The sequence below is a fragment of the Cervus canadensis genome, chromosome 13 (genome assembly GCF_019320065.1).
Source record: "Cervus canadensis isolate Bull #8, Minnesota chromosome 13, ASM1932006v1, whole genome shotgun sequence".
Taxonomy (NCBI): Eukaryota; Metazoa; Chordata; class Mammalia; order Artiodactyla; family Cervidae; genus Cervus; species Cervus canadensis.
Window position 1 is genome coordinate 38,835,375 of NC_057398.1, and position 22,809 is coordinate 38,858,183.

Consider the following 22,809-nt stretch of genomic DNA (forward strand, 5'->3'; position numbering starts at 1 on the left):
GTATTGGAGTTTCAGCTTCAACATCAGTCCTTCCAAATCTGATGTGCTCTGGGTGTTCCAGAACACCCAGGACTGATTTCCTTTAGGATGGACTGGTTGGATCTCCTTGCAGTCCAAGGGACTCTCAAGAGTCTTCTCCAACACCACAGTTCAAAAGCATCAATTCTTTGGCACTCAGCTTTCTTCACAGTCCAACTCTCACATCCATACATGACTACTTGGAAAACCATAGCCTTGATGAGATGGACCTTTGTTGGCAAAGTAATGTCTCTGCTTTTTAATATGCTGTCTAGGTTGGTCATAACTTTCCTTCCAAGGAGTAAGTGTCTTTTAATTTCATGGCTGCAATCACCATCTGCAGTGATTTGGTTATAGCTATTTCAGGTTTCCCTGGTGGCTCAGCGGGAAAGAATCCACCTGCAATGCAGGAGATGTAGGAGACTCAGGTTTGATCCCTAGGTGGGGAAGATTCCTGGAAGGAGGGAATGACATACCACTCCAGCATTCTTGCCTGGAGAATTCCATGCACAGAGGAATCTGTTGGGCTACAGTCCATGGGGTCACAAATAGTCAGACATGACTGAATCGACTGAGCTTGCACGTATAGCAATTTCACTGTCTAAACATATAAGAGTTCCTAGAGGAGACCTTTAAAAATAAGGTTGTTGTCACCAGCCATTGTATTGAGATCATTCTCAAATTGTTATCATCTCAAGTTTGACAGAGCTCAGAAAGCTGAAATTCTTTACAATATAAGGACTTGTCAGAGATCACACTCCTGTTGTCACCTAGTTATATCCTTGAATGTCTGATCCACAGTGACTCTATTATGACTCTTTTCTAAGAAAATTTTATTAAATTTTCTGGGATGAGTGCTCTTTATTCCTGCACTGTTTTTTTTCCTCCAGTTACAGCCAGTGAGGGCTACTTCCTAGTTCCTATGCACCAGCTTAATTATGGTGGTTCCTCTTGTTGCTGAGCACAGGCTGTAGAGTGTTGAGGCCTCAGTATTTGTGGCATTTGGTGTCAGACGTTGACGCTCCAAGCTCTAGAGCACAGATTTCACAATTGTGGTGAATGGGCTTATTTTGCTCCAGGGAATGTGGGATCTTCCCAGATCAAGCAAGAACTCTTATCACACTGGCAAGTAGAATCTTTTGCTACTGAGCCAGCAGGGAAGACCTATTTGACTTTTGATTATAGTTTTCCCCTTCATAGCCAAAAGAAGTGTCACTGTCAAGGAAATCAGTGTTTCTCTAGCTATGAGAAAATGCAAGAATCAGGGCTCATAAAGTCTTCTCCAAAAATTACGTATCTCTTGCCTGCTGTATCAGAATTCCAGATCACAAAGTGACTCATCCTGATGTCCACCCAGAGCTCCTTTCAGGGGGTGTTGAAGCAGTTGCAGTGGCTATGACCTAATCTTTACAGAGGTACATGGAAAGTGCCAATGTTTAGGTGGCACAGACACTTCAGGGTCATATATTTGACTATGATTTGGAAGATTTTCATTACCATTTAGTCATTCAGTGCAGGGCATGCTCATTCCAGCGTTTGGGGAACATTTTCATTGACAGTTCACTCAATGGGCTGTTCTAGGACCTTTCCATAAACAGTAACCAGAAATCTCTGTACTACCTATCTTGATTGAACTCTCATGGTTTAGGGAAGTATTCATTCTTATCTCTTCTTCCTCTATCCAGAGTGACACCATTATCATCATTGATCACATACAGAATGACATAACCTGCAATGATCACTAAGAGAATGATTGTAGCCTGGGTAAAATGAAGAATGAGAAGCAAAAATGTTGCAAAATGATTTTGATTGTGGACCATAGATGGTCAGGGCATGGGTGTTCCTATCCAATGTAATGAAGCCATCTGGACTCAGTTATTAATAGAAGTAGTTGAGGATTGACAAGTTGAAAATCAATAGACCAGGAAGATCATACATTCAGTAAAATAAAATAAGCATGTATACTAATGTAGACTTGACGATCTCAAGTGACTTGTATACTGGTATTCAGAGTCTAGCTTAATCCAAGTAAGTTTCAATAATTTTGTGCTATTGATACTTACAGAAGTGTTTTCTCACTTTATTAACATATGGTTATGGCCATTTCATTGTCCAAACATATAACAGTTCCCAGAGGAGACTTTTAAAATCAGGTTGATGCCACTCGGTGCCTGAAGGCATTATGTTGAGAGTGCCTTCTAGGATCTCAAATCTGACATAGCTCAGAAAACTGCAATTCTTCACAATAAAAGGACTTGTCAGAGATCACATCCCTATTGTCACCTAGATATATCCTTTGATCTGCCCCTGAGCTACTCTACTATGAGACTTTTCTTCATTCCTACACAGGTTTGTCACTAGTTGCAGCAAATGGGGGCTAATTTCTAGTTCCAGTTCACGGACTTCTCATTGTGGTCATTTCTCTTGTTGCAGAGCACAGGCTGTAGGAAGTTCAGGCTTCAGGCTTTGTGGCATTTGGGCTCAGAAGGTGAAGCTTTGAGCCCTAGATCATAGGCTCCACAGTTATGGTGAACGCACTTAGTTTGCTCCGCAGAACGTAGACAGGTATGGAACTGGTGTCTCCTGGATTGGCAGACAGATTTTTAAAATATTGAGCGACCAGTGAAGACATATTTTGACTCTTAATTTTGGGGAATATTTTCACAGACAGGTCACTCAATAGGCTGTCCCTGGACCTTTCCTTAAACAATTTCCTAAATTCTCTGTACTACCTGTGTTTGTTGAACTCTTGTGGTTCGGGGAGGTATTCTTTCTTGTTGATTCTTGCCCTATCTAGACTTGTACCGTTATCATCATTGATCACATACAGAACTACATAACTTACTATGATCTGTCAGAGAATTATTGTGTTCGGGGTCAAAGCAGGAATAAGAAGCACGCTACGTTGTATAACATTTTTGCTTGTGGACAATACTGGATCAGTGCCTAGATGTTCCTGTCAGTTGAATTGCCATCTGGACTCATTTATTAATAGAAATAGTTAAGAGGTGACATTTGAGTATTAATGGATGGGTGGGGGTGGGGCGGTCATACTTTGTATACAAAGAAGCATGTATCCTAATCTATACTTGACAGTTTCAGGGAACTTGTACTGCAGTATTCAGAAGTCTAGGTTTATGCAAGTAGGTTTTAACAATTTGGTGCTATTGATAATTACAGAAGTGTTTTCTCACTTTATTAACATAAGGTTATGGGCATTTCATTGTCCAAACATATAACAGTTCCAAAAGGAGACCTTTGAAAATGAGGTTGATGCCACTCGGTGCCTTCAGTCATTGTGTTGAGAGTGCCTTTTAGGATCTCACATATGACACAGCTCAGAAAACTGCAATTCTTCTCAATACAAGGACTTGTCAGAGATCACATCCCTATTGTCACCTAGATATTTCCTTTGATCTGCCCCTGAGCTACTCTACTATGAGTCTTTTCTTCATTCCTACACAGGTTTGTCACTAGTTGCAGCAAGTGGGAGCTAATTTCTAGTTCCTGTTCACAGACTTCTCACCTTCTTGGTGGTCATTTCTCTTGTTGCAGAACACAGGCTATAGGAATTTAGGCTTCAGGCTTTGTGGCATTTGGGCTCAGAAGGTGAAGCTTTGAGCCCTAGATCATAGACTCCACTGTTATGGTGAACGCACTTAGTTTGCTCTGCAGAACGTGGGATCATTCCTGACCAGGTATGGAACTGGTGTCTCCTGGACTGGCAGACAGATTTTTAAAATATTGAAGCCACCAGTGGAGACATATTTTGACTCTTAATATGAATTTTCCTTCATTGCCAAAAAAAGTGTCACTGTGAATGAAATAAATGTTTCTCTAGGTATGAGAAGATGGAAGATTCAGGGCTCATAAAGAGTTCTCTGGGAATTGTCTATGTCTTGGCCTGCTCTCTCAAAATTCCAGATCATAGAGTGCCTCTGTCCTGAATCCATCCAGAGCCTCTTTTAGGGGGTTGTTGAAGGTGGGAAGTGCCCTGGCCATGATTTAATCTTTGGGGAATATTTTCATGGGCAGATCACTCAATAGGCTGTCCCTGGACCTTTCCATAAACAGTTTCCTAAATTCTCTGTACTACCTGTCTTTCTTGAACTGTTGTGGTTCGGGGAGGTATTCTTTCCTGTTGATTCTTGCCCTATCTAGACTTGTACCGTTATCGTCATTGATCACATACAGAACCACATAACGTACTATGATCGGTCTTATTTTGAGTCGGGGTCCAAGAAGGAATAAGAAGCACGCTATGTTGCATAACATTTTTGCTTGTGGACAATAAAGGGTCAGTGCCTAGGTGCACCTGTCCAGTGGAATAGGGCACCAGGACTCAGTTATTAATAGAAATAGTCGAGAAGTGACATCTTGAATATTAATGGACTGGGTTGGGGTGGGGCGGTCATACTTGTTAGACAAAGAAGAATGTATCCTAATCTATACTTGACAGTTTCAGGGAACTTGTACTGCGGTACTCAGAAGTCTAGGTTTATGCAAGTAGGTTTTTACAATTTGGTGCTCTTGATAATTACAGAAGTGTTTTCTCAGTTTATTAATATATGGTTATGGGCATTTCATTGTCCAAACATATAACAGTTCCAGAAGGAGACCTTTGAAAATGAGGTTGATGCCACTTGGTGCCCGCAGTCATTGTGTTGAGAGTGCCTTTAGGATCTCACATATGACACAGCTCAGAAAACTGCAATTCTTCTCAATACAAGGACTTGTCAGAGATCACATCCCTATTGTCACCTAGATATTTCCTTTGATGTCTGCCCTTGAGCTACTCTACTATGAGTCTTTTCTTCATTCCTACACAGGTTTGTCACTAGCTGCAGTAAGTGGGGGCTAATTTCTAGTTCCAGTTCACGGACTTCTCATTGTGGTCATTTCTCTTGTTGTAGAGCACAGGCTGTAGGAAGTTCAGGCTTTAGGCTTTGTGGCATTTGGGCTCAGAAGGTGAAGCTTTGAGCCCTAGATCATAGGCTCCACAGTTACGGTGGAACGCACTTAATTTGCTCCGCGGAACGTGGGATCATTCCTGACCAGGTATGGAACTGGTGTCTCCTGGATTGGCAGACAGATTTTTAAAATATTGAGCGACCAGTGAAGACATATTTTGTCTCTTAATATGAATTTTCCCTCCATTGCCAAAAAAAGTGTCACTGTGAATGAAATAAATGTTTCTCTAGGTATGAGAAGATGGAAGATTCAGGGCTCATAAAGAGTTCTCTGGGAATTGTCTGTGTCTTGGCCTGCTCTGTCAAAATTCAGATCACAGAGTGCCTCCATCCTGACATCCATCCAGAGCCTCCTTTAGGGGGTTGTTGCAGGTGGGAAGTGCCCTGCCATGATTTAATCTTTGGGGAATATTTTCACAGACAGGTCACTTATTAGGCTGTCCCTGGACCTTTCCATAAAAAATTTCCAAATTCTTTGTGCTACCTGTCTTTGTTGAACTCTTGTGGTTCAGGGAGATATGCTTTCTTGTTGATTCTTGCCCTATCTAGACTTGTACCATTATTGTCATTGATCACATAGAGAACTACATAACTTAGTATGATCGGTTAGAGAATTATTGTGACTCAGGCTTAAAGTGGGAATAAGAGACAAGGTACGTTGCATAACATTTTTGATATTGGATAATAAATGTTCAGTGCTTAGGTGTTCCTGTCCAGTGGAATAGGCCATCTGGACTCAGTTATTAATAGACAAAGTAAGATGTGACATTTTGAATATTAATAGACCAAGTGGGTCATACTTGTTATAAAAATAAGCATGTATTCTAATCTACACTTGAGAGTTTTAGGAAACTTGTATTCCAGAACTCAGAAATCTAGGTTTGTCCAAGTAGGTTTGAACAATTTGGTGCTATTGATAATTATAGAAGTGTTTCATGTCTTTATTGACATATGGTTATAACAATTTTATGGTCTAAACATATAAGATTTTCAAGAGGAGACCTTTAAACTAAGATTGTTGTTACCAGGTGCTAGCAGCCATTGTGTTGAGAATGAATATTATCATCTCAAATCTGACAGTGCTCAGAAAACTAATTCTTCACAATACAAGAGCTTGTCAGAGATGACACCTCTCTTATGACCTAGATATTTCCTTGGATATCTGATCCGCAGCTACTCTATTAAGACTCTTTTAAAGAAGTTTTTATTAATGTTTTTGGGCCGAGCTGTTCTTCATTCCCGCACAGGTTTTTATCTAGTTGCATGAGGAGGGGGCTGCTTTCTATTTCCAATGTGTGGACTTCCTTGTGATGGCTTCTCTTGTTGCTGAGCAGAGGCTGTAAGGTGTTGAGGCCTTGGTATTTATGGCATTTGGGGTTAGACTCTCAAGTTCTGAGCATTAAAGCACATGCTCCATATTTATGGCAAACAGGCTTATTTTGCTCCAGGGGATATGGGATCTTTGGAGATCAGGCAAAAAATTCATATTTCCTACATTGGCAGGTGGAAACTTTTACTACTGAGCCAGCAGGGAAGACCTATTTTGATTTTTGATTATAATTTTCCCCTTCATAGCCCAAAGAAGTGTTACTGTCAAGTAAATCAGTTTCTCTAACTATCGGAAAATGCAAGAATCAGAGCTCAGAAAGTCATCTGCAGAAATTATCTGTGTCTTGGTCTGCTCTGTTAGAATTCCAGATAACAGCATGAGTCACTCCTGATGTCCACCCAGAACTCCTTTCAGGGGTTGTTGAAGGTAAGCTGCTGAAGGTAAGCTGCTGAAGTGACCATGATTTAATCTTTGTAGAGGTACAAGACAAGTGCCAATTTTCAGTCAGCACAGCCACTTCAGGGTCGTGTATTTGACTATGGTTTGGAGGATTTTCATGACCATTTGGTCATTCTGTTCTGGGAATGCTCATTCCAGAGTCTGGGGAATGTTTTCATTGACAGATCACTCAATGGACTGTTCCTGGACCTTTCCATAAAACAGTATCCAAAATTATCTGGACTGCTTGTCTTAAGTAAGCTTTTGCTGTCCAGTGAAGTATTTCATGTTGTTTTTTTTCCCCATATATAGAGTTACACTGTTACCTTCATTGATCTCATACAGAACTACACAAAATGCAAATATCAATAAGGGGATTACTGTTATTAAGGGGTCAAAGCAGGAATAAGAAGCAAGTGACATTGCATAACATTTTGATTGTGGATAATAGAAGGTCAGTGCATGGGTGTTCCTATCCAATGAAATAAGGCCATCTGGATTCAGTTACTAATAGAATTTGTTGCTGCAGTATCAACCTGAATACTAAAAGCCAAGGGTAATCATCCTTATTAGAAAAATAAGCTTGTATCTTAATGTCAACATGTCACTGCCAGGCAACTTGTACCCCGAAACACAGCTGTCTAGGCTTATCTAAGTTTGTGTTCCCCATATTGTGGCTATAGGTCATTACACAAATGTTTTCTCTGTTTATTAACATAAATTTTAATTTTATTGTCTAGTCTATAAGAGTTAGAAGAGGAGAGCTTTAAAAATAAGGTTGTAGTCACCAGATGCTAGCAGCCATTATTTTTCTTTAATTTATTTTTTATTGAAGGATAATTTCTTTACAGAATTTTGCTGTTTTCTGTCAAACCTCAACATAAATCAGCCACAAGTATACATATAGCCCCTCTTGAAGCTCCCTCCCATTTGCCTCCCCATGCCACCCCTCTAGGTTGATATAGAGCCCCTGTTTGTGTTTTCTGAGCCGTACAGCAAATACCCGTTGGCTATCTATTTTACATATGCTAATGTAAGTTTCCATGTTACTCTTTCCATACATCTCACCCTCTCCTCCCCTCTCCCCATGTCCATAAGTCTTTTCTCTATGTCTGTTTCTCCATTGTTGCCCTATAAGTAAATTCTTCAGTACCATTTTTCTAGATTGTGTATATATGTGTTATGTGTTAGAATACAGTATTTATCTTTCTCCTTCTGACTCACTTCACTCTGTATAATAGGTTCTAGGTTCATTCACCTCATTAGAACTGACTCAAATGCATTCATTTTTATGGCTGAGTAATATTCCATTATGTATATATATCACAACTTCTTTATCCATTCATCTGTCTATGGACATCTAGGTTGCTTCCATGTTCTAGCTACTGTAAATAGTGCTGCAGTGAGCAATGGTATACATGGGTCTCTTTCAATTTTGGTTTTCTCAGGGTATATGCCTAGGAGTGGGATTGCTGGGTCATATGGTGGTTTTATTCCTAGTTTTTTAAGGAATCTCTGTAGCGTCTTCCATAGTGGCTGTATCAATTTACATTCCCACTAACAGTGCAAGAGGGTTCCCTTTTCTCCACACCCTCTGCACAATTTATTGTTTGTAGAATTTTTGATGATGGCCATTTTGACCAGTGTGAAGTGATATCTCATTGTAGTTTTGATTTGCATTTCTCTAATAATGAGTGATGTTGAGCTATTTTTCATGTGTTTGTTAGCCATCAGTAGGTCTTCTGTGGAGAAATGTCTACATAGGTCTTTTTCCCAATTTTTGATTGGGTTGTTTGTTTTTCTGGTATTGACTTGTATGAGCTGCTTGTATATTTTGTCAGTTGTTTCATTTGCTATTATTTTCTCCCATTGTGAGGGCTGTCTTTTCACCTTGCTTATAGTTTCCTTTGCTGTGCAAAAGCTTTTAAGTTTAACCAGGTCCCACTTGTTTACTTTTGTTTTTATTTCCATTACTCTAGGAGGTGGGTCATGGAGGATCTTGCTTTCATATATGTCATGGAGTGTTCTGCCTATGTTTTCCTCTAAGAGTTTTATAGTTTCTGGTCTTACATTTAGGTCTTTAATCCATTTTGAGTTTATCTTCGTATATGGTGTTAGGAAGTGTTCTAATTTCATACTTTTACATGTGGCTGTCCAGTTTTCCCAGCTCCATTTATTGAAGAGGTTGTCTTTGCCCCATTGTATATTCTTGCCCCCTTTGTCAAAAATAAGGTACCTATAGGTGCAAGGGTTTATTTCTGGGCTTTCTATCTTGTTCCATTGGTCTATATTTCTGTTGTTGTGCCAGTACCATACTGTCTTGATGACTGTAGCTTTGTAGTATAATCTGAAGTCAGGAAGGTTGACTCCCCCAACTCCATTCTTCTCTCTCAAGGCTGATTTGATTATTCAGGGTCTTTTGTGTTTCCATATAAGTTGTAAAACTTTTTGTTCTAGTTCTGTGGAAAATGCCATTGGTAATTTGATAGGGATTACATTAAATCTGTAGATTGCATTTGGTAGTATAGTCATTTTCACAATATTGATTCTTCTTACCCTGGAACATGGACTATCTATCCATCTGCTTATGTCATCTTTGATTTCTTTCATTAGTGTCTTATAATTTTCTGTGTACAGTTCTTTTGTCTCCTTAGGTAAGTTTATTCCTAGATATTTATTTTTTTCTGTTGCAATGGTGAATGGGATTGATTCCTTAATTGCTCTTTCTGATTTTTCATTGTTAGTATATAGAAATGCAAGTGATTTCTTTGTATTGACTTTGTATCCTGCAACTTTGCTAAATTCACTGATTAGCTCTAGTAACTTTCTGATACTCTCTTTAGAGTTTTCTACGTACAGTATCCTGTCATCTGCAAAGAGTGAGAGCTTTAATTCTTCTTTTCCCATCTGGAATCCTCTTATTTCTTTTTCTTCTCTGATTTCTGTAGCTAGGACTTGCAGAACTATGTTGAATAACGGTGGTGAAAGTGGACACCCTTGTCATGTTCCTTATTTTAGGGGGAATGCTTTTAGTTTTTCACCATTGAGAATAATGTTTGCTGTGGGCTTATCATATATGGCCTTTACTATGTTGAGGTAGGTTCCTTATATGCCGATTTTTGAAGAGTTTTAATCATAAATAGGTGCTGAATTTTGTAAAGTCTTTTTCTGCATCTATTGGGATGATCATATGGTTTTTATCTTTCAATTTGTTAATATGGTATGTCACATTGTTTGTTTTCCATATATTGAAGAATCCTTGCATCCCTGGAATGAGCCCAACTTGATCAAGGTGTATGAGCTTTTTGATATGTTGCTGAATTCTGTTTGCTGAAATTTTGTTGAGGATTTTTGCATCTATGTTCATCAGTGATATTGGCCTACAGTTTTCTTTTTGTGTGTTTTCTTTGTTTGGTTTTGGTATCAGGGTGATGGTGGCCTTGTAGAATGTGTTTGGAAGTGTTCCTTCCTCTGCAATTTTTTGAAAGAGTTTTAGAAGGATAGGCATTAGCTCTTCACTACATGTTTGATAGAATTCTCCTGTGAAGCCATCTGGTCCTGGGCTTTTGTTTTCTGGGAGATTTTTGATCACAGTTTCAATTTCAGTGCTTGTAATTGGGTTGTTCATAATTTCTGTTTTTCTTCCTGTTCAGTCTTGGAAGATTCAACTTTTCTAAGAATTTGTCCATTTCTTCCAGGTTATCCATTTTATAACTATATGGTTGTTCATAATAGTCTCTTATAATCATTTGTATTTCTGCATTGTCTGTTGTAACCTCTCCTTTTTCATTTCTAATTTTGTTGATTTGATTCTTCTCTCTTTTTTTCTTGAGTCTGGCTAAGGGTTTGTCAATTTTGTTTATCTTCCCAAAGAACCAGCTTTTAGCTTTGTTAATATTTACTATTGTTTCTTTTTCATTTATTTCTGCTCTGATCTTTATGATTTCTTTCCTTCTACTAATTTTTTTTTGTTCTTCTTTTTGTGGTTGTTTTAGGTGTAAAGTAAGGTTGTCTATTCGATTTTTCTTGTTTCTTGATATACACATATATACAACCCTATATTGTATTGCTTTCATTACAGTTATAGGATTGTATTGCTATAAACTTCCCTCTTAGAACTGCTTTTGCTGCCTCCCATAGCTTTTGAGTTGTCATGTTTTCATTGTCATTTGTTTCTAGAAATTTTTTGATTTTCCTTTTGATTTCTTCAGTAACCTGTTGGTTATTTAGAAATGTGTTGTTTAATCTCCACATGTTTGTGTTTCCTACAATGTTTTTCTTGTAATTGATATCTAGTCTCATAGCGTTGTGGTCAGAGAAGGTGCTTGATATGATTTCAATTTTCTTAAATGTACTGAGGTTTGATTTGTGACCCAAGATGTGGTCTATCCTGGAGAATGTTCCATGTGCACTTGAGAAGAAGGTGTATTCTTCTGCATTTGGATGGAATGTCCTAAAGATATCAATGAGATCCATCTCATCTAATGTATCATTAAAGAGTTGTGCTTCCTTATTAATTTTCTGTTTTGATGATCTGTCCAACGGTGTGAGTGGGGTGTTAAAGTCTCCTACTATTATTGTGTTATTGTCAATTTTTCCTTTTATGTCTGTTAGTGTTTATCTTATGTATTGAGGTGCTCCTATGTTGGGTGCATAGATATTTACAATTGTTATGTCTTCCTCTTGGATTGATCCCTTGATTATTATGCAGTGTCCTTCCTTATCTCTTGTAGTCTTTATTTTAAGGTCTATTTTGTCTGATATAAGGATTGCTACTCCAGCTTTTGTTTCCCATTTGCATGGAATATATTTTCCCATCCTCTCACTTTCAGTCTATATGTGTCTTGAGATTTGAAGTGGGTTCCTTGTAGACAGTATATATATGGGTCTCGTTTTTGTATCCATTCAGCCAGTCTGTGTCTTTTGGTTTGGTTACATTTGAAGTAATTATTGAGACATCAGTTCCTATTGCCGTTTTCTAATTGTTTGGGATTGATTTTGTAGATCCTTTTTCTTTTGTTGTATTTCTTGACTATGTGAGTCTGTTTAACATTTGCTGAAAAGCTGGTTTGGTGGTACTGAATTCTCTCAACTTTTGCTTGTCTGAAAAGATTTTTATTTCTCCATCAATTTTGAATGAGATCCTTGCCAGGTACAGTAATCTTGGTTGTAGATTTTTCCCTTTCAGTACTTTAAATATATCCTGCCATTCTCTTCTGGTCTGCAGAGTTTCTGCTGAAAGATCAGCTGTTAAGCATATGGGGTTTCCCTTGTATGTTACTTGTTGCTTCTCCCTTGCTTTTAATATTCTTTCTTTGTGTTTAGTCTTTGTTAGTTTGATTAGTTTGGTGTGTTACTCCTTGGGTTTATCCTATATCCTTGGGTTTATCAAGTCCAAGTGCCTCTTGGACTTGATTGGCTATTTCCCTTTCCGTGTTGGGGAAATTTTTAACTATAATCTCTTCAAAAGTTTTCTCATACCTTTTCTTTTTCTCTTCTTCTTCTGGGACCCCTGTAATTCGAATGTTTGTGCATTTGAAATGGTCCCAGAAGTCTCTGACACTGTCCTCAGCTCTTTTCATTCTTTTTACTTTATTCTGCTCTTCAGAAATTATTTCCACCATTTTATCTTCCAGCTCACTGATTGATTCTTCTGCTTCAGATATTCTGCTGTTGATTCCTTCTAGAGTATTTTTAATTTCAGTAATTGTGTTGTTTGTCTCTGAATGTTTATTCTTTAATTCTTCTGGGTCTTTGTTAATTGATTCTTGCATCTTCTCCATTTTGCTTTCAAGGTTTTTGATCATCTTTACTATCATTATTCTGATTTCTTTTTTGGGTAGTTTTCCTATTTCCTCTTCATTTATTTGGACTTCTGTGTTTCTAGTTTGTTCCTTCATTTGTGTAGTATTTTTCTGCCTTTGATTTTTTTTTAAGTTATTGTGTTTGGGGTCTTGTTTTCCCAGGCTTCAAGGAAACTTGAATTGTTTTCTTGAAGAAGGTTGAATTCTTCATTCCTTTTGGCTTCTGCCCTCCTCAGGTTGGTCCAGTGGTTGGTGTGAACTTCGTATAGGGTGAGATTTGTGCTGGGTTATGTTTGTTTGTTTTTCCTCTGATGGGCAAGACTAAGTGAGGTCTTACTCTTGTCTGCTGATGATTGGGTTTGTAGTTTTGTTTTGTTTTTGTTGTTTAGATGAGGTGTCCTGCACACGGTGCTACTGGTGGTTGGGTGATGCTGGGTCTTGTATTCCAGTGGTTTCCTTTGTGTGAGTTCTCACTACTTGATACTCCCTAGGGTTAGTTCTCTGGTAGTCTAGGGTCTTGAAGTCAGTGCTCCCACTCCAAAGGCTCAGTTTTTGATCTCTGGTCAGGAATGAAGATCCCACAAGTGTTTTGTTCTGGCATTAAGGGAGAGTAAAACAAATATCCAAAAACAAGAAACCAAAGATGAACCCCAAACAAATGGCAGTTACAAAATCAGGCAAGTAATAATTAAAATAATGGAATGTACACATATTCATATACATCCATGAGCAAAGTGAAAACAGTCCAACAAAAATAAAGTGGAGTAGATTGATCCAGCGAACAATGGAATTCAAAAGTTATTTTTACCAGTTAAGAACAAAACTAACTTAAGCACAAACTGTAAACTAAAGCTAAAGCAAGGTGCCAGGTGGGGAATAAAGCAAAGAAAATGAAACTAACAAATATGTTGAGAGGAAAGGAAAGAAAGAAATGAAAGAATGATATGCAAAGTTAAGTAGAGGTAGATGAAGAAGATTTTATATAAAATAAAGATTAATTTCAAGGGGAAAAGAGCAGTAGGAAAGGCAAATGAAGGAATAAATGTAGAAAAAATATAACAGGTTTTAAAAAATTAAAATTATAAACAAAAGAGAAAAAAAACAAAAACAGAAGAAGAAAGAAAAAAGGGAAAAGGAAGGAAAACTCCACAGAATTGCAAAAGCCCAATGTAGAGTCAGTGGTTTATAACAACAATAGAAAGTGTGACTGAATATACACATATACATATACACCCATAAGCAAAATCAAAACAGTCCAACAAAAATTAAGTACAATAGATTGACCCAGCAAAGAAAGGAAACTACAAAGTATATCTACCAGAACAAAACTAATTATAGCTCAAACTGGAAAACAAAATGAAAGCAAGTTTCCAATTGAGGAATAAAGCAATGAAAAGAAAACTAACAAATATGTTGAGAGGAAAGAAAAGAAAGAATAGATATGCGAAGTTAAATAGAGGTAGATAAAGAAGATTTATGTACATTAAAGATTAACTGCAAGGGGAAAAGAACAGTAGGAAAAGCAAACAAAGGAATAAATGTAGAAAAATAATGATATGTTTAAAAAATTAAAAACTAAAATTAAAAAAAGAGAAAAGAAAAAAAGTGGAGAGCTCCACAGAACTGCAAAAGCCCAACATAGAGCCAGAGGTTTATGACAACAATAAAAAATGTGACTGAAGAAAAAGAACAACAACAAAAAAAAGCTGAAAATGTTAATTGGATTTCTTAGTGCCAATAACATCAGCAACTACTACAGAGGGGGAAAAAAATGGAAAAAAAGAGAAAAAAATCCAAAAGAATCTACAGAACAAGTAAAAAAAAAATAAATAAATGTTTTTCTTGAGTCTCTGCAGTCAGAGTCCTTTCCTGCACTGGGAATCACAGTCCACCTTACCTCCCTAGGATGCTTTCCAAAACTGTACTGATCTCTGGACCTGCTGTGGGGGCTGCTCAGATTCTAATCTGGTCCTACTCCTCTGTGTTCTTGCCTCCAGTGTCCACAGCTATCAGAGCTTTTGTGGGAGCTCTCAAAGTCCTCTTATATATTCCATAGATACAGAGTCTGCCTAGTTGATCATGTGGATTTAATCTTCAGCTTGTACAGCTTGTGGGAAGGTTTTGGGTCTTCTTCCTTAGCCACAGTGCCCCTGGGTTTCAATTGTGGTTTTATTTCCACCTCTACATGTAGGTTGTCCACTGGGGTTTAGCTCCCGAGGCTGCCCTAGAGGGCTTGGGTTTGCCCCTGTGAGGGTCAGGTGTGGCAGTGGTGCAATGCTTGGATCACAGGGGTTCTGGCAGCACCAGGTACTCATGGGGGTTGGCGGCTAGGGTAGCAGGGAATAGACTGTTCTAGAAGGGTATGAAAGTTATGACCAACCTAGATAGCATATTTAAAAGCACAGACATTACTTTGCCAACAAAGGTCCATCTAGTCAAGGCTATGATTTTTCCAGTGGTCATGTATGGATGTGAGAGTTGGACGGTGAAGAAAGTTGAGCGCCGAAGAATTGATGCTTTTGAACTGTGGTGTTGGAGAAGACTCTTGAGAGTCCCTTGGACTGCAAGGAGATCCAACCAGTCCATCCTAAAGGAGATCAGTCCTGGGTGTTCATTGAAAGGACTGTGGTTGAAGCTGAAACTCCAATACTTTGGCCACCTCATGTGAAGAGTTGACTCATTGGAAAAGACCCTGATGCTGGGAGGGATTGGGGGCAGGAGGAGAAGGGGACGACAGAGGATGAGATGGCTGGATGGCATCACCAACTCGATGGACATGGGTTTGGGTAGACTCCAGGAGTTGGTGATGGACAGAGAGGCCTGGTGTGCTGAGATTCACGGGGTCGCAAAGTTGGACACGACTGAGCGACTGAACCGAAGTCAACTGAGAAGGGTATGGCAACCAGTGTTGGTCAATACAGTCCAGTATTCTTGCCTGGAGAACTCCCTCTCTGACAGAGAAGCCTTGCAGGCCACAGTCTACAGGGTGGCAAAGATTCAGATAGAACCGAAGCGACCCTGTGCACATAAACACAAATATATATATATATATTTTTTGCCTATGGCAGCTCTGCCCCAGTGAAAGTTGAGCGTGAAGTTGATGCAGCTGCTTGGCTTGTGGGGACCCTGGTAGCATCAAGTGTGCAGGGACACAGACTGCCTCCTCGGCAGGACTTATGGCCCTGTCAGAGTCTTTTTTTGAGCCTCTCGTAGCTGGCAATTAGAAGGCCTCTTTGGCTAGTCTTTCTCCATAGCTCCGCCCATTCAGACACTTAGAGGGATCCCTTGCCTGGGGTCCTCCTCTGTTGTTCAGTGCGACAGGCACATAGAAGGGCCCCCGACTGGGGTCCTACTCTGTACATCAGCGCACCAGGCACTTAAAGGAGCACCCTGGGTGGGGTTCTACTCTGTAGTTCAACGTGTCAGGGGTTTGATGGGCCAGCCTGTCTATTGTTCAGCTGCCCATGCTGGCATGTGGAGAGAGAGAGGCTATGGTGATGGCTCCACCCCCTATGCATGACTCAGCAGTATTGACTTGCTTCCATGGCTGCCTGGCTTTCCTCCACAGGCATTTCCCACCACGATCTCCTCCCTCATATCCCCTCGATTAGTCTCTCCGCAGTCAACAGCAGCCCTCGCACTGGGATTGCTCCACAATCCCTAAACTCCAGCTCCCAGTCACTGCCCCTTCCAGGAGACCCGTGTTCTTGCCTGCCTATGTATGGCTGTGATAAGGACCATCTGATTCTCATTCCATTTAGGCTGCCACCAATCAGCTGTTTCACTATCAGCCTTAAATGTTTCTTCTGGCTCAGACAATTGCTTAGCTGTGGGGATTGAAACCTGCTTTAGTTCCCTCACCCACCGAGGGTAGGTCCAGTCCTACTAATACTCTTGTTTATCCCCCTAGTTCCTTCATCCTACCGAGTTTTGCGTGGTTCTATATGCTCTTTTCCACTGGTCAGGTCCTTCTGTCCACTCTCAGCTGGTGTTCTGCTTGCACTTCTGTGTCTGAAGGTGTATTGCTGATGTATCAGTGGAGAGAGATGTACTCCACGTCCACCTACTCCTCTGCCATCTTGTTCTCTTCCATGGCCATTGTTTTGAGAATGGCTTTTGCCATCCCAAATCTATAGAACTCAGAAAACTGAAGTTCTTTTTTTTTTTTAATTAATTTATTTTAATTGGGGGATAATTACTTTACAATATTGTGATAGTTTTTGCCATACATTGACATGAATCAGCCACTGGTGCAATGTGTCCCCCCATTGTGAATCCCCCTTGCACTACCCTTCCCACCCCATCTCTCTGGGTTCTCCCAGAGCACTGGCTTTGAGTGCCCTGCTTCATGCATTGAACTTGCACTGGTCATCTACTTTACATATGGTACTATACATGTTTCAATGCTATTCTCTCGAATAATCCCACCCTTGCCTTCTCCCACAGAATTCAAAAGTCTTCTTTTCATCTGTGTCTCTTTTGCAGCCTTGCATATAAGATCATCATTACCTTCTTTCTAAATTCCATATATATGTATTAATATACAGTATTTGTGTTTTTCTTTCTGACTTGCTTCACTTTGTATAATAGGCTCAAGTTTCATCCACCTCATTATGACTGACTCAAATGTATTCCTTTCTATAGCTGAGTAATATTCTATTGTGTATATGTACCACAACTTATCCATCTGTCTGCCAATGGACATCTAGGTTGCTTCCATATCCTAGCTATTGTAAACAGTGCTGCAATGAACATTGGGGTACATGTATCTCTTTCAATTCTGGTGTATTGAAAGATCTCCTGGGGTGTATGCCCAGTAGTGGGGTTGCTGGGTCATATGGCAGTTCTATTCTCAGTTTTTTAAGGAATCTTCATACTGTTCTCCATAGTGGCTGTACCAGTTGCATTCCCACCAACAGTGTAAGAGAGTTTCCTTTTCTCCACATCCTCTCCAGCATTTATTGTTTGTAGACTTTTTGATGATGGCCATTCTGATGGTGTGAGATGATACCTCATTGTGGTTCTGATTTGCATTTCTGTAATAATGAGTGACGTTGAGCATCTTTTCATGTGTTTATTAGCCATCTGTATGTCTTCTTTGGACAAATACCTGTTTAATTCTTTTGCCCACTTTGTGATTGGGTTGTTCAGTTTTCTAGTATTGAGCTGCATGAGTTGTTTGTATATTTTTGAGATTAATTCTTTATCAGTTGCTTCATTTGCTATTATTTTCTCCCATTCTGAAGGCTGCCTTTTCACTTTGTTTATAGTCTCCCTCATTGTGCAAAAGCTTTTCAGTTTAATTAGGTCCCATTTGTTTATTTTTGTTTTTATTTCCATTTCTCTGGGAAGTGAGTCATAGAGTATCTTGCTGTGATTTATGTCAGAGAGTGTTCTGGCCATAGTTACCTCTAAGAGTTTTATAGCTTCTGTTCTTACATTTGGATCTTTAATCCATTTTGAGTTTATTTTGTGTATGGTATTAGAAAGTGTTCTAGTTTCATTCTTTAGAAGTGGTTAACCAGTTTTCCCAACACCACTTGTTAAAAAACTGAAGTTCTTAACAATATTAGGACTTGTCAGAGATCAGTTCAGTTCAGTTCAGTCGCTCAGTCATGTCCAACTCTTTGCGACCCCATGAACTGCAGTACGCCAGGCCTCCTGTCCAACACCAACTCCTGGAGTCTACCCAAACCCATGTCCATCGAGTTGGTGATGCCTACCAGCCATCTCATCCTCTGTTGTCCCCTTCTCCTCCTGCCCCCAATCCCTCCCAGCATCAGGGTCTTTTCCAATGAGTCAACTCTTCACATGAGGTGGCCAAAGTATTGGAGTTTCAGCTTCAACCACAGTCCTTTCAATGAACACCCAGGACTGCTCTCCTTCAGGATGGACTGGTTGGATCTCCTTGCAGGGACTCTCAGGAGTCTTCTCCAACACCACAGTTCAAAAGCATCAATTCTTTGGTGCTCAGCTTCCTTTATAGTCCAAATCTCACATCTATACATGACCATTGGAAAAACCATAGCTTTGACTAGACGGACGTTTGTTGACAAAGTAATGTCTCTGCTTTTAAATATGCTGTCTAGTTTGGTCATAACTTTCCTTCCAGGTAGTAAGCATCTTTTAATTTCACGGCTGCAATCACCATCTGCAGTGATTTTGGAGTCCAGAAATATAAAGTCATCCACTGTTTCCACTGTTTCCCCATCTATTTGCCATGAGTGATGGGACCAGATGCCATGATCTTAGTTTTCTGAATGTTGAGCGTTAAGCCAACATTTTCACTCTCCTCTTTCACTTTCATCAAGAGGCTCTCTAGTTCTTATTCACTTTCTGCCATAAGTGTGGTGTCATCTGCATATCTGAGGTTATTGTTATTTCTCCCAGCAATCTTGACTCCAGCCTGTGCTTCCTCCAGCCCAGCTTTCTCATGATGTACTCTGCATATAAGTTAAATAAGCAGGGTGACAATATACAGCCTTGGTGTACTCCTTTTTGTATTTGGAACCAGTCTGTTGTTCCATGTCCGGTTCTAATTGTTGCTTCCTGACCTGCATACAGGTTTCTCAAGAGGCAGGTCAGGTGGTCTGGTATTCCCATCTCTTTTAGAATTTTCCACAGTTTATTGTGATCCACACAGTCAAAGGCTTTGGCATAGTCAATAAAGCAGAAATAGATGTTTCTCTGGAACTCTCTTGCTTTTTCGATGACCCAGCGGATATTGGCAATTTGATCTCAGGTTCCTCTGCCTTTTCTAAATCCAGCCTGAACATCTGGAAGTTCATGGTTCATGTATTGCTGAAGCCTGGCTTGGAGAATTTTAAGCATTACTTTACTAGTGTGTGAGATGAGTGCAATTGTGCAGTAGTTTGAGCATTCTTTGGCATTGCTTTTCTTGGGATTGGAATGAAAACTGATATTTTCCAGTCCTGTGGTCACTGCTGAGTTTTCCAAGTTTGTGGGCATATTGTGTGCAGCACTTTCACAGCATCATCTTTCAGGATTTGAAATAGCTCAACTGGAATTCCATCACCTCCACTAGCTTTGTTCATAGTGATGATTCCTAAGGCCACTTGACTTCACTTTCCAGGATGTCTGGCTCCAGGTGAGTGATCACACCATCGTGATTATCTGGGTCGTGAAGATCTTTTTTATATAGTTCTTCTGTGTATTCTTGCCACCTCTTCTTAATATCTTCTGCTTCTGTTAGGTCCATACCATTTCTGTCCCTTATTGAGCCCATCTTTGCATGAAATGTTCCCTTGGTATCTCTAATTTTCTTGCAGAGATTTCTAGTCTTTCCCATTCTATTTTTTCCCTCTATTTCTTTGCACTGATCGCTGAGGAAGGCTTTCTTATCTCTCCTTGCTATTCTTTGGGACTCTGTATTCAAATGGGTATATCTTTTCTTTTCTCCTTTGCTTTTCTCTTCCCTTCTTTTCACAGCTATTAGTAAGGCATCCTCAGACAGCCATTTTGCTTTTTTGCATTTCTTTTTCTTGGGGATGGTCTTGATTCCTGTCTCCTGTACAATGTCATGAACCTCCATCCATAGTTCATCAGGCACTCTGTCTGTCATGTCTAGTCCCTTAAATCTATTTCTCACTTCCACTGTATAGTCATAAGGGATTTGATTTAGGTCATACGTGAATGGTCTAGTGGTTTTCTCCACTTTCTTCAATTTCAGTCTGAATTTGGCAATAAGGAGTTCATGATCTGAGCCACAGTCAGCTCCCGGGCTTGTTTTTGCTGACTGTATAGAGCTTCTGCATCTTTGGCTGCAAAGAATATAATCAATCTGATTTTGGTGTCGACCATCTGGTGATGTCCATGTGTATAGTCTTCTCTTGTGTTGTTAGAAGAGGGTGTTTGCTATGACCAGTGTGTTCTCTTGACAGAACTCTATTAGCCTTTGCCCTGCTTCACTTTGTACTCCAAGGCCAAATTTGCCTGTTACTCCAAGTGTTTCTTGATTTCCTACTTTTACATTTCAGTCCCCTACAATGAGAAGGGCATCTTTTTTGGGTGTTAGTTCTAGAAGGTCTTGTAGGTCTTCATAGAACCATTCAACTTCAGCCTCTTCAGCATTACTGGTTGGGGCATAGACTTGGATTATGGTGATATTGAATTGCTTACCTTGGAAATGAACAGAGATCATTTTGTCGTTTTTGAGATTGCAGACAGAATAGGGGTGTGTCAGAGATCACACCCCTATTATCACCTAGTTATTTCCATAGATGTCCGAACCAAAGCTACTGTATTTTGACTCTTCTTTGAAAAAATTTTTATTAATTTATTTTGGTTGAGCTGCTCTTCATTCCTGCACATTTTTTCTCTATTTGCAGCAAGTGTGAACTGTTTTCTAGCTCCAAAATGTGGGATTCTCATTGTGGTGGTTCCTCTTGTTGTGGAACAGATGCTGTAGGGCGCTCAAGCTTCAGTATTTAAGGGACTTGGGTTCAGCAGTGGAAGCTCCAAGCCCTAGTACCCAGGCTCAACAGTTGTGGTGACCCTGCTTAGTTTGCTCCACGGAATGTGGGATCTTCCCAGATCAGGCATGGATCCTATGTCTCCTGCATTGGCAGGCAGATTCTTTAACCACTGGGCCATCTGGGAAGGCCTATTTTGACTCTTGAGTGTAATTTTCCCTTCATAGCCAAAAGAAGTGTTGCTTCAACAAAATTAGTGTTTCTCTATGTATGAGAAGAGGCGAGAATCAGGGCTCAGAAAGCCTTCTCCTGAGATTGCCTATCTCTTGGCCTGCTCTGTCAGAATTCTAGATCAGAGTTCTTCACTCCTTGGTATCCATCCTGAACTCCTCTCAGTGCGTGTTGAAGGTGAGCAACTGCATTGGCCATGATTTCATCTTTGTAGAGGTAGATGGCAGTTGCCATTTTTCAGTTGACAGAGCCCCTGCCGGGTCACTTATTTGCCTATGGTTTGAAGGCTTTTCATGACCATTTTGTCCTTCAGTTCTGGGAATGCTCATTCCCAGGTTTGGGGAAGAATTCCATTGACAGGTAACTCATGGGATGTTCTTGGACCTTACCATGAAACTGTATGCAAAATTCTCTGGACCATCCATCTTTATTAAACTCTAGAAGTCCAGAGAAGTATTCCATTTTGCTGCCTCTTCTCTACAATCACACTGGTACCATGATTGATCTCACACAGAACTACATATCATACTACAAAGATCAGTAAGAGAGTTACTGTAACTAGGGCTCAAAGCAGAATAAGAACAAAGTTACATTGGATAATAATTTTGATTATAGAGGGTCAGTGTGTGAGTGTTCCTGCCCAATGGAATGAGGCCATCTGAACTCAGTTATTGATAGAAGCAGTTGTCAAGTAACTAGTTGAATGTTAATAGACAAGGGAGATCAGCCTTGTTAGAAAAATAAGCATGTATCCTAATGTTGACTTGACACTCTCAGGAATCTCATACCCTGTACTAAATTGTCTTGGCTTATCCAAGTAGGTCTTAACTAGTAATGCGCCCATTTGTCATTATACAAGTGTTTTTTCTTTATTTACATATGGTTTTAGCAATTTCATCATCTAAATATATAATCCTTGGAAGAGGAGACCCTTAAAAATAAAGTTGTTTTCACCAGGCGCTAGCATCCATTGTTTTGTGAGTCGCTTCAGCATATCATATCTGACAGAGCTCAGAAAGCTGAAATTGTTAACAATACAAGGAGTAGTCAGAGCTCACATCCCTATTGTCAACCTAGGTTGACAGATGGATGTCAGAACCACAGCTACTCTATTATGACTCTTTTCTTAAATTTTATTAATTATTTTTTTGGCTGAACTCTTCATTTCTCCATGAGTTTTTCTCTAGTTGCAGCGAGTGGGGGTTACTTTCTAGTTCCAGTGCCCAGGCTTGTCATTGAGGTGGCTTCTTTTATTGTGGAGCACAGACTCTAGGGCATTCAGGCTTCAGTATTTGTGGCATTTGGCCTCAGAAGTTGAAGTTCCAAGCCATTGAGCACAGGCTCAACAGTTGTGGTGAATGGGCTTAGTTTGTTCCAGGGAATGTGGGTTCTTCCAGGATCAGACAAAGAACGAGTATCTCCTACATTGGCAAGTTGATTATTTTACTACTGAGCCACCAAGGAAGGCCTATTTTGACTCTTGATTGTAATTTTCCTATAGTAAAATCAAGTGTCAGTGTCAATGAAATTAGTGTTTTTCAAGGTGTGAGAAGATACAAGAATTAGGGGTCATAATGTCGTCTTGT

General features: G+C 39.7%; 1 protein-coding gene across 5 annotated transcripts in view; it reads left to right on the plus strand.

The window, feature by feature from the left end:
- The window catches only part of TNFSF18 (TNF superfamily member 18), a 108,837-nt gene that overhangs the window by 58,994 nt on the left and 27,034 nt on the right, over window positions 1-22,809 (plus strand). Inside the window, exon 1 of one of the 5 annotated variants that reach the window (XM_043485884.1) lies at window positions 6,726-6,744. The exons of 3 other annotated variants lie outside the window; for them this stretch is intronic. The gene's annotated coding sequence lies outside the window, so the exon portion shown is untranslated. Of the gene's footprint in view, window positions 1-6,725; window positions 6,745-19,657; window positions 19,669-22,809 lie in introns of those variants that run through there. One more of the 5 variants, XM_043485881.1, reaches the window with a different exon arrangement.